This window comes from Geotrypetes seraphini, chromosome 4, assembly GCF_902459505.1.
Source record: "Geotrypetes seraphini chromosome 4, aGeoSer1.1, whole genome shotgun sequence".
Taxonomy (NCBI): Eukaryota; Metazoa; Chordata; class Amphibia; order Gymnophiona; family Dermophiidae; genus Geotrypetes; species Geotrypetes seraphini.
In genome coordinates, this window is record NC_047087.1 from 131,367,931 (window position 1) to 131,384,748 (window position 16,818).

The 16,818-nt window shown below is 44.9% G+C and overlaps 1 protein-coding gene across 5 annotated transcripts in view; it reads right to left on the minus strand.

Annotated features, from left to right (window-relative positions):
• The window catches only part of TMPRSS2 (transmembrane serine protease 2), a 236,722-nt gene extending 224,787 nt beyond the window's left edge, over positions 1-11,935 (minus strand). For all 5 annotated transcript variants that reach the window (XR_004539249.1, XR_004539251.1, XR_004539252.1 and 2 more), the window contains exon 1: positions 11,753-11,935. The gene's annotated coding sequence lies outside the window, so the exon portion shown is untranslated. The remainder of the gene's footprint in view (positions 1-11,752) is intronic.
• Positions 11,936-16,818: the final 4,883 nt, after the last annotated feature.

Sequence of the window (16,818 nt, forward strand, 5' to 3'; positions counted from 1 at the left end):
GACGGGATAGGAAAACAAGTTCTTGTGGGGACGGGGAAAAAATTTGTCCCCATGTCATTCTCTACTGCATCAATCACTATTTCTTGTCTGGCAAGTTACACAACTGCTATAAATGTATATAACTATAAGTATCAACTTGGGACATAGAAACATAGAAAGTGACGGCAGAAAAGGGCCACCGTCTCAACAAATCTGCCCACTCTAAGGACCCTCCCCCTAAGTACTTCCTTGAAGTGAACCCACATGCTTATCCCATTTTTCTTAAAATCGAGCACGTTGCTTGCCTCAATTACTTGAAGTGGAAGGTCATTCCAATGATCAACCACCCTTTCTGTGAAGAAATACTTCCTATGCTCACTTCTAGAGACCATATCTCAAAAAAAAAAAAAAACCCCAAAAAATAAACATGGAAGTCTATACCAAATATACATATCAGATGAGGCTTGAGGACCTAAATATGTACATCTTTTTTTTTGGGGGGGGGAGGGGGGATATGATCATATTTTATTATCTAAAAGAAATAAATATGCAAACAAAATCAACTTTAACCACCGAGAGTCTACTATGATTTGGAGTTGACATTTGATAAACAACTTAATGTAGTAATTAAATCATGCTATTTCCAACAGCATAACATCCATCAGCTGCGGTCACTTTTGACCAATGAGAATCTAATGAAGTTAATTTTTGTATTTGTAATTCGTAGACTAGACTACTGTAATGTGTTATATGTGGGCCTTCCCACGGTTTATCTTAAAAAGGTTCATGTGGGCCTTCCCACGGTTGATCTTAACATCTAAATTTCATTTAAAAAGAAAACAAAATCATATTACACTTCTCCCTCCATATCCGCGGTTTCTTTATCTGCGGATTCGTGATTTTTCGTAAGCTGACTCCGCCCCCCAAAATTACATCATTACAATTCTTTTTCCTTTTACTATATTGATAAAAAAGTGTATCGCTTACCATTCACTCTGAAAATCACTGCTACCATGCTTTCTCCCACAATTTGCTGCTTTCATGCTTCCCAGTGTGCACTAAGAAAAATGCTGCTTCCAGCATGCCTGCCCAGAAAACACTGTAGAAAAGTTATTCGCGGTTCCAATAATAAAAATGGAAGGCTTTTCCTAAAAACCACGAACATTTAAAAAAGTTATTTGCGGTTTTTCCGTATTCGCGCCTCTGGTCCGCCCGCATCCCCCGTGAATTTGGAGGGAGAAGTGTACACAAATTTTAAAAGATCTGCACTGGTTCTCAGATCATGACAGAATATCATTTAAAAACTTTTGTGCCTTGTTGTCAAAGCATTTCAGGTCTTACAGCCAGGCTATCTTAGGGAGAAGTTGAAAGAATTAACCTTGCTGTATATGCTGTCCTTGCATATAATACTGCTTAGTGAGTATACTTTATGTATTAAGTATATGACTATATGGCTTTATGATTTTACTTTATACAGCGGTGTGCAATGGATATGTATGTACTGTTTTATAAAATGTTAATAAAAATTTATTGAGACAAAAAAATAAAGATACTTGGGATATCATGAAGCAGCCTTGCTACAGACTGTAGGGCTTTTGGGGATGATTCAGTCATAAGAGCAATTAAATGACTTCATTGTGCTTTATAGAAAGACATGGGAGTGACCTGTTTAGCACAGAGCAGTAGTTTTCTTTCTAAGTCAATAAATAAAAAAACAGAAAAAGTAATTCAATCCTTTTTTACTGGACTAAAGTAAATGCATTTGTTGAATAGCTTTCAGAAGCCCAGCATGCTAGAGTCCGAATAGAATGAGCAAAATTGGCAATGTGGGAACATAAGTGATAGTCTAATGCAGGGATCTCAAAGTCCCTCCTTGAGGGCCGCAATCCAGTCAGGTTTTCAGGATTTCTCCAATGAATATGCATTGAAAGCAGTGCATGCACATAGCTCTCATGCATATTCGTTGGGGAAATCCTGAAAACCCGACTGGATTGCGGCCCTCAAGGAGGGTCTTTGAGACCCCTGGTCTAATGGGAAAAGGTAGACAGAAGGGGAGAAGGAATGTTGGGTATCATAAGGCAACAGGCAGAAGAATTTTATGACTAATAAATATATTAGAAGCCCAACTTTTCATTAAGGTATTTATTCTTTCCAAGCCAAAGGAGGAATAAAACCATTCATCAAGAGGTCGAGAATGTCTCTCCATCTGTCTGTCAGGAACAAAATAAACTCTCCAAAATTTTAGTAGAATAAGAAAAAAAAAATAGGTGTACAAAATTTTTAGGATTTGCAATTTTATGAAAGACTAAATCTCACCACCTGCTGCTGCCCCTACTCTTCTTCAATCACTACACCAACAATAATAGTGAGTGCTTCATGTTGAGCATCCCACTTCTATCTCCCTTTCCCTTCCCTCCTCCCATCCAGCATCTCCCTATCCCCCCATGTCCTTAATCTCCTTCCTATGATCCAGCATAGCCCTCAACTATATCCACCACACCCACTCCTCCTCTCCCTCCAGTGGTCCAGCATCTCCCCCCTCCCAACACACCATCTTCTCTCCAAACTCCCATCCTCTGTCCAGCAGCACCCTTCCCAGTGGACTTCAGCTGCCACTAGCTCAGCCTGAGGCCTGCAACAGCAGCAATAAGACAAAGAGGAAGAGCAGGGCTTTCTGCCTGTGAAATGTGCTAATAACTCTGCAGCATCTCATCCCCACAAAAACAGAAGTGGTAGTCAGGAAGGGATAGGAAGGGGTAGGACGCTGCAGAGCTAGCAACACATTCAGAAGTAGGTGGCCTTGCCTTTCTTATATTATTGTTTCTACTGCAGGTCTCAGGGTGATCTGGTGGTAATGAAGTGGCCACGGAAGGAGGAGGAGATCGGGATAATTTTGGAGAGCCACCTCTAAATCTAAAAAAAGCATATCAGGTTTTGAAAATGGGTCAGATTGGAGCAAGAGCTCCCGGAGTAGAGAGCTGCATGGGAACAGGGGAAACGGGGATCTCGCGGGTTCCCCCCTCGGGTCGCAGGGATCCCCTTAGGGATGCCCCCCAAGTCACAGGGATCCCGTGGAGTTGGAGGCAGCGAGAGGCGAGAGGCACCTCTTCGTTTACTACCTGCAGCACACACACATAGCCGACTGGAAGTCTAACCCCCAACGTCAGAGCTGGCATCAGAGAGAAGGCTCCACATTAGTCAAATGCAGCGTAGCGGGCAGATCTCTTCCTGGCTGAAGAACACTGTCGCCTCTGGCCGGCTCATGGGGGGGCCGCGTAGTCCTTCTCATCCAAGAACCAGTAGTTGAGGTAGGCGGGCACCTTGATCACCCGTGAGCAGTGGAAAGACTGGTCGGAGGCGGCATACTTGGGAGCTCCATAGAGCGGGGGAGCAGTGGTGGAGAGCAGCGCTTACAACCCTCCACCCCCACCCCACCCCACCCCCATCTTCCGAATGGTTCTGCCCACTGGAAGCTGAATGTGTTCAGAGCCTTGCAGCCCTGCCACACCCATTCACAGATGGACTGGCATGGCAGGATGGCCTGCTCCAGCACCGTGCACACCAGGGCGTACATGGAGCAGATGAAAAACTTGAGCCCCGATGAGCAATGCACCTTCACCAGTGGGTAGAACTGGTGCACCTCCAGGCCAGCATCCTCCTGGTTCGTGTGGCCCAGCTCTTCCAGTTAATTACCAGGTAACAGTACCTGGAAAGGCACCAGAGAATTTGCTAGCCTGAAACCCAACCATACTTGGTATGTTTGGGCTTTTACTGCTTTATTTTGGTGATGACAGTTATGGAAAAATGCTCAATATATAGGGCCATGATGGTCTGGTTGTAGGCGATGTCCATGCATAGAGGGATGGAGATAGGCTGGCAGAAGCCATGATCCTGGATGGAGATGCCCCTTTCCCTGTGGAACTGGCACACCACCCAATAGTTCAGGAAGGGCAGCAGCGGAGAGGCTAGACGGTGCCAGACGCCGGGAACAGGCATGGTGGGTAAATCGTTGCAAAAAAAAAAAAAAAAAAAACAACCTTGAGGGGGGGGGGGGAATCCTCAATTCTGTGGCTTGTGGAGACCAAACAGATCCGCCGTGCAAAGAAAGTTTTCAGGACACAAGCTCATGGGTGCTCAGTATTTCCAAATAGGCCCTGCATGCTCTCCGACGTCAGCTCCGACGTCGGGGGAAGACTTCCAGCCGGCTACATGTTCGTGATGTAGGCAGGAAAAGAAGACGAGCCTCTCGGCTTGAGCTGCTTCCAACCCCTGCTGTTATCTGGATGCAAACACAGGACACAGAAGGGGGGGAAGGGAGTGTGGTTTTGGACACAGAACCTCAAGGCATGAACTTGGGAGAGAGGATGGAGGAAGGTAGGGAAAGAGATGCTGAGGTGGAGGGGGAATAGAAAGGGAGAATTGGGTGTGGGTGTGTCAGTGAGAGGGAAAGAGATGATTGTGTACATGGGGAATGAAAGAAAGGAGAATTTTTGGTCATAGGGAGAGAGGGAGGTACAGATGAGAGGGAGAAATGCGGTGGAAAAGGAACAGTGGGATAGATTGAAAGGGATGCAAGAGGGAGGAATGTTGCACATAGTGGTGAAGAGAATGGAGGGAGAGATGTGGCATGGTGCTGGAGAATGTTGGGCAAGGGCAAAAGATGATGCACATGGTCCAGGGGATGAGAGAGGGATAAATGCTGGACCATGGTAGGAGGAACCAATGGACAGCAACAGAAGAATTTACAGAAGATGGGAAAGCAGAAAAAAGAGAAACTGGGATCAACTTGATGGAAAAATAAGTCTCCAGATAACAAAGGTAAAAACCAGAATTTATGTTAGCTTTGGGAAATGTATATAGCAGATGTCTTTGTATTGTTTTCAAAAGAAAAGCATGTCTGGTTTTATTTCTACAGTGTTGAAGTGCTTGCTGACCCTTGCTGTGGCTGGTAGGGATCCCCAAGCATCGCCAGCAGAGGACCTCTTCTAGAGACGGCCAGAACTCCCCTCCACCAAGCGCAGCAGTCGAGAAGAAAGAGACAGAGAGAAAAAGAGACAGACAGAGAGAAAGAGAAAAAGAGACAAACAGAGAGAAAGAGAAAAAGACAGACAGAGAAAAAGAAAGAGAGAGACAGAGAAAAAGAAAGAGAGAGATCTCTTGCCATTAGCCATTCTATCTTGAGCTCATCTCCTGCCGCCAGCCCTTCCTCTAACCACCCCTAGCCTTCCTTCCTCCTGCTGCTGCTGATTTTGTCTGTGTTCAATGATGCTTTTTTCAGAGTAGAATCCATCCTCCTCCTCAGTACATGCAATCAGCAGCTGACCAAGGCCAGAATAGGCCCAAGTTCCAACTATTAAAGCCATGTAGGAGTTAAGCATGATGATCATAGTGGTTTTCACTCAAGTCAGATACAGCTCTGGCCTCAGCCCTTAACCCTTTCAGGACCATAAGGATCGTAGGCCAATTTTTGTGGTTTTGACGACATTTTTATGGTAAAAAGGGCTTGCAGATGCCAAAAAATTGATTTTTTTTTTGTGAAATATTATTTTTATTTAAAAAATCACACTTCTGGCTTATGGACAGTGTGGCAAGTGAATCTTCTCGTCAATCTGGCAACGACGCTAATGAATGAATGTCGGAACCAGTTTGTTTACATAAAGGCAGTATCATATGGAATCCGTACATATTAAATTTAGAACTGTAGACTATCCCAATCAAAATTTATAGGATTTTAAAAGTTATGGGACAAATATGTCCCTTGGTCCTGAAAGGGTTAAGTGGCAACTGTCACTGATGAAGAAGCAGGCTACAATGCCAGTGCTGCCACTATTAGATCCAGTACTGAGGTACAAGCAGCAGCCAGGGCAGTATGTTTGATCTTCAAGGCCCTTAAAGGGAATGGGCCAAAGGAAGAACAGGATCTCCATCCATATACCTCCAAGGTCAACTAATGGTCCCTCAAGGAGTATCCTTAATCATACCCTCTCCACAGAATATGACACGCACCAGACAAGCTGGAATATGCACTCTGGAATATGCACTCTGGAATATGCACTCTGGAAGGCTTCATTCAACACAAGACTACGGGCTAGATTCACTAGGGACATGATCAGTGTCCGGACCAGTTTGCAACCCGATTTTCCTCCGACTCGATCCCAATCTGTCCATGCAAATGAGGGGAAACAGCACGCAAAGTAGGCAAGCAGCGATTCACTAAACAAATCTGGAACACCGACTGGGATGGCCGATCAACAAAAGAAGCGACTGCTGGGGACCAGTCGCTCATGTGCTTTCCAACTGCATCTCCTGCTCTTTGCCCCAATTCTCCTCTCGCCACCCTGCTCTCTGCCCCAACTCGCCACCCTGCTCTCTGCTCCGACTCACCGCCCTACACCCCAAATCTCCTCTTGCTGCCCTGATTCGCCTGCCCTTCCCCCGCAGTGCGAGCCCGTGGTTTTAACCAGGTTAAAAATACGGGGTCACAAAGTATTAAAAAAGTATATATTTTTAAAAAACACAGCTCTGTAAGCATGAGCAGACCATCTACAGACAAAGATGATGGCCTGCGCATGCTTCAGGATCGCTCACTAGCAATCCGTGCGATCGGTGGAGGTTGTTCCTCTGATCGCCCCTATTTGCATGCTGACTCATTGAGAATTCGCCAGCCTGCTGTGGATCACCCACAGATCGGGCAGGTTAGTGAATCTAGCCCTATTTGTACTTCAGGAAGCAGGTAAAATTTTGGCTGTTCTCCTAAGCCTTTAACAGAAGAAGCAAAAAATTATCTGCTCCTAACCCTAAGTAGATAAACTGAGATTATAGTCATGCACCTAACTTCATGTGCAACTTTCTTGAAATTAGTCTCCTTATTTTCTAACTCCTTGTTTCCCTATCTTATCTGTGTTCCGTCATCGCTTACACCCTAAACTAATAAAATGTTTTATTGCATTTTGTGTTGATACTATACAGTCATGTGAAAAAAATTAGGACACCCCATGAAACATTTAGTTCTTTCTTACTAAATGTTCACATATCAATGTCAAATCTTTTTTTATCTCTGGGAAAGAAAATGTCATTGCAGGTAAACAACAAAATTTGTCCTTGGCCAAGAGTGAGCAAGAAAGGGACCTGGGAGTACTGATAGACAGGACCCTGAAGCCGTCGGCTCAATGCGCAGCGGCGGCAAAGAAAGCAAAACAGGATGTTGGGCATGATAAAGAAGGGAATCACAAGTAGATCGGCGGATGTCATAATGCCGCTTTACAGAGCAATGGTCAGACCACACTTGGAGTACTGTATCCAACAATGGTCTCCCTACCTAAAGGAGGATATAACCCTGCTGGAGAGAGTGCAGAGGCGAGCCACGAAGCTAGTAAAGGGTATGGAGAATTTGAGCTACAAAGAACGCCTCGGAAAACTGGGCTTGTTCTCCCTGGGGAAGAGAAAACTGTGAGGGGATATGATAGAGACTTAAGATAATAAAAGGATTCAACAAAATAGAGCAAGAAACACCGTTATTCACGTTGTCAAAAGTGACTCGGACAAGAGGTCATGGACTGAAATTGAGGGGCAACAGGTCCAAGACTAAAGTCAGGAAGTTCAGTTTCACACAACGAGTGGTGGACGCTTGGAATGCTCTCCCAGAGGAGGTTGTGATGGAGACCACCATTCTGGGATTCAAGGGCAAGTTGGATGCACACCTTCTTGTAAATCACATTGAGGGATACGGGAAAACAGGGTCTTTATCAGGGAACACCTAGCTTAGCCTCTGCGTGTGCGGGTCGCCGGACTTGATGGACCTAAGAAGTGCCTTCACCGAATCAGACCTTATGTTCTTATGATTTACTCATGAAATAAGATATCCACAAAAATGTGCATTCCGAGGAATAAATTAGGACACCCCTTCATATCCTCCCACTTAAAGTAGCTCAAATCACACACAGATGTATCACATCAGGTGCACATGATTAGAACATTACTACAAAGGAGGTTTGCCCTACTTAAACCTCAGACATTTAGTTTGTTGTGCTCATGACTGCTGCTATGAGAGTGAACACTATGGCGAGACTTCAGTAGTTTGAACCTAAGCACAGTATCAGGCAAAGCTTTGAATTCTTGCCCAGAAATAGCTAATAAGAAGAAAGGTTGGCAGAACAGATGGACCATTCAGGTCTTTATCTGCAGTCATCTACTATATTACTATGTAAAAGGGCTGTCTGAGGCCTTCAGAATGAAGACTGTAGCAGCTTATAAGTCTGATAAGGGATTTTAAAAAAGATTTCAAAATAATTTGACACTAGCCATTCCACGGTCCGGAAAATAGTGTATAAGTGGAGGATTTTCCAAACAACTGCCAACATGCCCAGGTCTGGCCATCCAAGCAAGTTAACCCCCAGAACAGACCGCAAAATGCTAAAAGAAGTCTCCAAAAACCCTAAAATGTCATCACGGGACCTACAACAGGCTCTTGCTGCTGTTGATGTGAAAGTGCATGCCTCTACAATCAAAAAGAGACTGCCAAATTCAACTTGCATGGGAAGTGTGCAAGGAGGAATCCTTTGCTCTCTAAGAGAAACGTAAGGCCAGAGAATGTAGACAAACATCAGGACTTCTGGAATAGTGTTCTATTGACAGATGAGTCTAAAATTTAATTATTTGGACACCAGAAAAGAGGACATGTTTGGCGTACACCAAATACATCATTCCAGGAAAAGAACCTCATACCAACTGTGAACCATGGAGGTGAAAGTGTCATGGTTTGGGGATGCTTTGCTGCAGCAGGACCTGGCTAGCTCACCATCACAGAACCCACCATGAATTCTACTGTGTATCAGAGGGTGCTTGAGGAACATGTGAGACCATCTGTAAGAAAATTAAAACTGAAGCGGAATTGGACCATGCAAAATGACAATGACCCAAAACATACTACTAAATTCACTAAGGACTGCCTGAAAACTAAGAAATGGAGAGTCCTGGAGTGGCCGAGTCAAAGCCCTGTTCTTATCCCATTGAGAAAAAAAAATACAAAAAGAAGTCATAGGGATAGCTGTGTGGAACCATTGCTAGTAAACTTGTCACACAGACATCTCAGCTGAGTAGAGGGATGCAAGTACAGTGGACTTCACATAAAAGGACCCAGGTACACATCCTACTTAATACCCTTATTTTGTATTGTGAGCCCTCCAGAACACCAAAAAATCTACTGTACACCACTATAAAAACCCTCAGGTCTGCAGGTGCCTCCTATCTATAGGTACAGTTGATATTTTGTGAGTTTTGGAAAGCTTACAATTTCTACAAAAGTGTACTAGTTAGAGTGTGATAGGACCTAGGTCTATTTCTCTACAGTCCACTACACTGACCACTAACCTACTCCTGGGTACATGATTGCTGCTCTAACACTTTGTGACTTAGTCGTGATTGAACCAGGTCCAGATAAAAAATAAGTCTCAAATTTTTGCCCTAAATGGTTTTATTTTGTTCCATTACCCTGGAAAATGGCATTTGATATACCACATTGGCAAAACACCTATGCAGTTTACAATTAATTCTAAAAAAGCTAAAATAAAATGGAATAAAAAAAAGATAGAAATACAAAATTAATATTACTATACTAATCATTTAGCACTATATTATATGCAAGTGCTTTCTCTACCTCTAGTTGACTCACAATCTTTTTGTATCTAGGGCAATAGAAGGAGGTTAAGTGACTAACCCAGGGTCACAGAGGGCTGCAAGTGGGAATTATGATTTTTGAAACCTGGATTTCAACTTGAATGTTTTCCTGTAAACACCCATTTAGCACTTTATGCTGCTTTTGAGACTTTTTCTCTTTTAAAAGTGGTGCAGCACCATAGTGCCTTGCAGTTCACAATGGACTTTATTTGAAAATGTCAAAGTTCCAAAGGTACACTGAAATCATCCACATAAAAATAGGTTATCCACATAAAACTCTTAAAGGACCTAGTCCACTAGAGATACAGGACCCAACACCTTTAAGGCTTTTATGTGGATGATAAGTGTACCTTTGGAGCTTTGACACTTTCAAATAAAGTCCAGAGTTTGTTTTTTTTTGTTTTCTCTGAATTTTCTTCTCTGTAGATATTTTGGGGTCAATTCCTTTCGTTTTGTGCCTTGCAGTTCACACTACAGCAGTCAGAAAGGAAGCAAAAAACACAAGCTTAGTCTCCAAGCATTTTTTAAAATTTCTCATCCAGAAAGCAGCTGGAATCATAAGAGTGAACAGGTAGAGTAGGGGTTCATATTCTTTTTTTTTTTAAATTCTTTATTCATTTTCAAAATTACATTAAGTGTTAAATATATTCATTCAGATTAACATTAACTACATCACTTACAAACAATCATTGATATATTACATAAAAACATATCCCTTCCCTTTTCCCACCCCATCCACCCTTATATTCCATTATCATATAAAACATGTAATAATAAAATTCCCCCCTCCCTACCCCTTAAATCGATAAGTATAAGGGAAACAATTTCAAATTAATCTTTACTTTGTTAATACTTTGTTAATGGTTTCCACACATCCTGAAACTTCTTAAAGTATACCCGTTGCAATGCAATAAGCCTTTCCATTTTATAAATATGGCATAAAGAGTTCCACCAGAAGTTACAATTTAATCTCCTCCAATCCTTCCAATTATATGTAATTTGCTGAATGGCAACACCGGTCATTATAAGTAGTAATTTATTATTATTCACAGAAATCTTGACTTTTTGCTCTCATTTCCATACCAAATATCACAGTATCATAGGATAATGCCACTGGGTTATCTAATAAATGATTAATTTGCTAGGGGTTCATATTCTAATCCATGAGGACTACATTACATAAAGTTCCTTGACAGACAATATCCTTTTGTTGTCCTGGATTTCCCCTAAATAGTTGGAATTACAAATCTCTCTCTCTCTCTCTCTCGATATATATATACAAGGAGAGAAAGATTGGATCGACCTTTTCAGTGGACCTGGGGCGTTTCCAACACCTTTTTATAGGAATAACCGATTTTTATTTTTTTTTTTTTTGTTAAAGCTTCATTCAGAAAGCAGTTAGAGCAGTGTAACCGTCAAGAATTAGGCAAACCCTGGTTTACATTCCCCCAAGAGTTCAAGAACCGCTCTCTAACCTGATCAGCACAGGCTGTCTTTTTTTTTTTTCCTAGAACAAAACTGGCAGGATCTTTTGCACATGGATACTACCAGGCAGCACAAATCTCTCGATCAGCTCGTTCAAAACATTGCCTGGATAATAAACAGCTAACATAAAGGGGAGATTGTCTTTAAATTAAGCGGCTTCAGAAAGAACAATGATACGGATTAGCATTATTCACCTGGGGTGTAATATCAGAAAATGAACAGTATGAAAAACAACAACATCCAACCCCTTTCATCCCTTAGCTTAAATGATGATGTAAGAGGTCTTTCTATCTTATCCAGGAGTGCACAGGCAGCCCCCAAACTTCTTTACCCGCTTATAAAGCACAAGGCAAGAGCACAATCTACCAACCTGTACTCCTGCAGCCCCCAAACCCATCTTTAGGACCTGAGATAAAAGCCCCCCTTTTTTTTTATTTGGCTCAGGCAGCCCTTTGCCCTCAAGACAAATTCCTCCCACCTCCTCACAGCTTCTACCTATACAGTATGGAGCCGAGAGCTCGCTAACTCGTGCCCCTGAGCTTGCAAATTTACACTGCTCTCAGCAACGTCTGCAAAGCAAGCCACCTTCACTACCATACGATTAACACTTTACCTGAGGGTTAGAAGGAAACCGGTCTTCCTAAATTGCAGGGCTGTAGCGGAAGGAGGAAGGCAGGCGAGTTCACGTTTTGACCTTTAAGCCCTGCAAACACCTTGCTTTACAAAAGGTAAGTCGGTTAACTGGAAGTCCCAACTCCCCCGACGCCTTCCTCTATGAATAAGAATCAAGTCACGATTTTGCATACCTGGCTCTTTACACGGGGGGTTTTCTCCCTGTAACAGCCCCGCCCCTAATCCCTCCTCTTTCACACTGCAATCTCTGCCGCCTAATTAGCAGAGCATTTCCTCAAAGAATGCCGGAAGGGAGGAGAAACAGAAATGAATCTGATATTTAAGAACCCTTTAATTTCCCATCTTTGGTTATATTGAAAGTTCGATTTGGAATGAAAAAATTGCTTAATTTCTGAGAGAAGAATCTGGGACAAAGTTGTGCCACTTCTGTATGGCAGATCCACACGAAGGGTACCATCCCAGCCCTTTTCCTTCAGGGAGAAGGAAGGAAGAGGAGGGGGATGGGCTGGAGCAGAAAATAAGAGAAAAGCCATTTTTCTTTCTAATCTAGTCCTGTTCCTCCTGCCCTTAAGAACAGATACAAAGAGATCCATAATAATCTCTGTTTAAATTGCTGTTTTACTTTTGATTTTTCCAGGCTAACTTTACTTCTAAAGTAATAAGGGTTTCAATACCAAAAATACACAGTAAACCCCTCACACTAAAGCAGGGGTGTCCAATGTCGGTCCTCGAGGGCCGCAATCCAGTCGGGTTTTCAGGATTTCCCCAATAAATATGCATGAGATCTCTATATATGCTAATAGATCTCATGCATATTCATTGGGGAAATCCTAAAAACCCGACTGGATTGCGGCCCTCAAGGACCGACATTGGCAACCCTGCACTAAAGGTTTCTGTGGTTGGCATACAAATTTGATGAATTGGAAATTGCTCTTATGGTATGTTGTTTTTTTAGTTACCTTTTAGTGCAGCAATCACAGTTACTTTTCTGTAACAGATATTATCTGAGGACGGCAGGCAGATATTCTCACTTATGGGTGATGTCATCCGACGGAGCCTCGGTGCAGACCTTTGAAAGTGCGCTAAAACTTTAAGAATATCGGACACACCCATATCTTCCCCCGTCTTGTGATAGCTGCAGTTCAGTTGCAAGCTAAGAAGCTATTCAATAAGGGGAGGCAGGAGGGTTGTGAGAATATCTGCCTGCTGTCTTCAGATAACACCTATTACAGAAAAGTAACTGTGCTTTATCAGTGGCGTACCTAGCATATGTGACACCCGGGGCCCATCATTTTTTTACACCCCCCCCCCCCATCTGTACGAAAAACATGATTTTTAGTAACAAGCCATACATCACACATGAGTACCTAGGAAAAGGCAGCATCTTACATATTGCAGTGAGCAGTACAACATCAATACACCCATTGTAAAACTAAATAAGCCAGACTAGTACAGATCAATCCTACACCGTCAATCCTAACAGAAAACCATGTCTTTCGAACACACAGAACACAGAAAACACCTTCGCCTAGTATGGAATATGTCATCCAGTGGCGTACCAAGGGGGGGGCGGGCGGGAGGGGCGGTCCGCCCCGGGTGCCAGCCCTGAAGGGGTGCTCCCGGCCTTGCCGTTCAGTCCCCCCACACCCCCGAAGGACCGCTCGCCCCACTGACCTTCCTGCACCACCTGTGAAGCAGCAAGCAGCAGGATCGCGAGGTCAGCTATCCCTGAGCTGCTTGGGCGCTGCTTCCTGCGCCGCGGTCCCGCCCCTCCTCTGACATCAGAGGAGGGGCGGGAACGCGGCGCAGGAAGCAGCGCAGGGATAGCTGATGTCGCGATCCTGCTGCGGCTGCTTCGTAGGTGGTGCAGGAAGGTCAGTGGGGTGAGCGGTCCTTCGGGGGTGGTGGTGGTGGTGGTGGTGGTGGTGGTGGGGACTGAACGGCAAGGCCGGGAGCATAGGTAGTGCTGCTTCATAGGTGGTGCGGGGAGGCCAGGGGGGCGAGCGGTCCTTCGGGGTGGGGCGGGTGGGCAGGCAGGCAGGCATTCAAGGGGGAGGGGGGTGACAGGCAGGCAGGCCTTCAAGGGGGGGACAGGCCTTCGGGGGGGGTGTGCAGACCTTCAAGGGGGAGGGACAGGCCTTCAAGGGGGGGGCAGGCAGGCCTTCAAGGGGGGACAGGTCTACAAGGGGGGACAAGCCTACAAGGGGGTGGGCAGGCCTACAAGGGGGTGGGACAGGCCTTCAGGGGGGGTGCAGGCCTTCGGGGGGGGTGCAGGACTTCGGGGGGGGTGCAGGCCTTCAAGGGGGGGACAGGCCTTCAAGGGGGGACAGGCCTTCAAAGGGGGGACAGGCAGGCAGGCCTTCAAGGGGAGGACAGGCCTACAAGGGGGGGACAGGCCTACAAGGGGGTGGGACAGGCCTTCAAGGGGGGGACAGGCCTTCAGGGGGGGACAGGCCTTCAAGGGGGGGGACAGGCAGGCAGGCCTTCAAGGGGGGACAGGCCTACAAGGGGGGGGGGGGACAGGCCTACAAGGGGGTGGGACAGGCCTTCAAGGGGGGACAGGCCTTCAGGGGGGGTGCAGGCCTTCAGGGGGTGCAGACCTTTAAGGGGGGGGACAGGCAGGCAGGTCTTCAAGGTGGGGGGACAGGCCTACAAGGGGGAGGGACAGGCCTTCAAGGGGGTGGGCAGGCCTACAAGGGGGTGGGACAGGCCTTCAGGGGGGGTGCAGGTCTTCGGGGGGGGTGCAGGACTTCGGGGGGGGTGCAGGCCTTCAAGGGGGGGTGGGACAGGCCTTCAAGGGGGGGACAGGCCTTCAAGGGGGGGACAGGCCTACAAGGGGGGGGACAGGCCTACAAGAGGGTGGGACAGGCCTTCAAGGGGTGGGACATGCCTTCAAGGGGGGTGCAGGCCTTCAAGGGGGGACAGGCAGACCTTTAAGGGGGGACAGGCCTTTGGGGGGGACCCTGGTTTAGAAGTACACAGAGGGAAGGGGGTGTTCAAAGAGACGTGCATATGCCAAACTTTGGGGGGGGGGATGAAGAAATAATGGGTCTGAAAATAGATGAGAGGGAGAGAAATGATGGACCATGGGATTTAGGGAGGGAAGGAACTGAAAGGAAGAGAAATTGGACACAAGGGATGGTGTGGAGGAGGGATAGAGATACTGGATAGGAAGGTAATTGGGAAAAGAAAGGGAGAGATGGTGGACTCTGGGGTGGTGGGGAAGGAGGGAGAGATGCCGGATGAAAGGGTAGTTAAGAAAAGGTGGATCTGTGGAGGGAGATGAAAAAAAGGAAAGATACCAGACTTCCTGGGGAGGGAAGGGAAATGGAAAGGGAGGACAGAGTTGGCAGATGGATGGTTAGCACGCAGAAAGAAGAAAGAAGGAGACCCTGGCAAGCAAGTTATTAGAAGAAAACCAGAGCCTTGGACCAACAAGATTTGAAATATAACCAGACAACAAAAGGTAGAAAAATTAATTTTATTTTCTGTTTTGTGATTATAATATGTCAGATTTGAAATGTATATCCTGACAGAGCTGGTGTTGGACTGCAAACGTGAGCTAGGATTTAACAGAGAGAGGAAAAGTCCTTTTTGTTTCTTTATTTTATTTACACCACAGCGCCAGTGTGGTTAGGAGAAGCCAAAGGGGGTGAAAAAGCTATAAAACCCACCAGGAGTTTTGAAAAAAATCACCCAACTGGGCAGGAAAATCAAATTGAAAAACCAATTCAATAGGCTGAATCGAATCGAAATTTTTTTTCCTGAATCTGGCAGCATTAGTTTGCGCTACTGTCTTAGACTTTAGGACCTGAGATTGGGGAGAGATGGCATCCTCAGTACTTTATAATGCAAGTGAAACGAGGATTTGGTCAGACTTTTGAAGGGTCTGCAGAAAAAAAATATTGTATAGGCCGGGGACATGAAACAGCAGGAAATGGGAATTTTTCTTCCTTCCATTTTTGTGAATGGAAAGGCTGAGGATGTCAGAGAGTTCAGTTAAAATATGTGCTTTATAAGAAAATATAATAATGTGTTTTATAAAGTTTATAGCATAGCTGGCCTACCCAGTGAGGTGTTTCTAGTGGTGGTGGTGGCAGCGTGTCAATGTGTTGAGAGGAAGAGGTGGTCTGGGAAATTCTGCTGAGCAAACTCCGGGCCCATTTCCACCCTCCAGTTAGTCCACTCCACTCAACTGGTTCACACACTGAGTGGATCATTGGGTGTTGTGTTGGGATCTCTTCCAGTGGTTTATCAGTATCTCCTTCTGGTCCAAGGAAGGAAACTTTGTTATCCTTAGCATTGACCTACAGAATATGTTTGTAACAGCGCTGCTTGTGTGGCATTAGGCTATGTAGTGATCAAAAGAAAAAAACAGACCTTTGCACATTTTTGCACTATATGGTGGGTGTATGAGGAGATTCACATTTCCTGCACAGCTAAGTCCATGTGAAGTTACCTTGTGCTGTATTTGACATCTAGCAAGGTCTCTGTTTGAAAGGAAAGATCTAAACTTAAAAATGAAGTGGCCAGAAGTTATGGTAAAAGCAGATAGTGTAGCTGGTTTTAAGAAAGATTTGGACAAATTCCTGGAGGAAAAGTCCATAATCTGTTATTAAGACATGGGGGAAGTGTCTGCTTGCCCTGGATCGGTAGCATGGAATGTTGCTACTCTTTGGGTTTTGACCAGGTATTAGTATCCTGGATTGGCTACCATGAGAATGGGCTACTGGGCATGATGGACCATTGGTCTGACCCAGTTAGGCTATTCTTATGTTATGTTCTCATCTGTAGGGGCCTTTGTTTTCACTTCTTATTTTAATGTATTTGTTTTCTGGGAACTTATCAGTGTTTTTTATAATGGGAACAAAAATGGAAGAGAATTAATGTGTGTGGGATGAGGGGGTAACTAATTTCTTCAGCTAAATAATTCAATCCACTTCAAACAGACATAGGAGAACTCACGCACCATTCACACACCCTCCAACCAAAAACGTCAAAAGGAAAAAAACTGTTCGACAACCTCCTAGCCATTCGAGCTGCAAC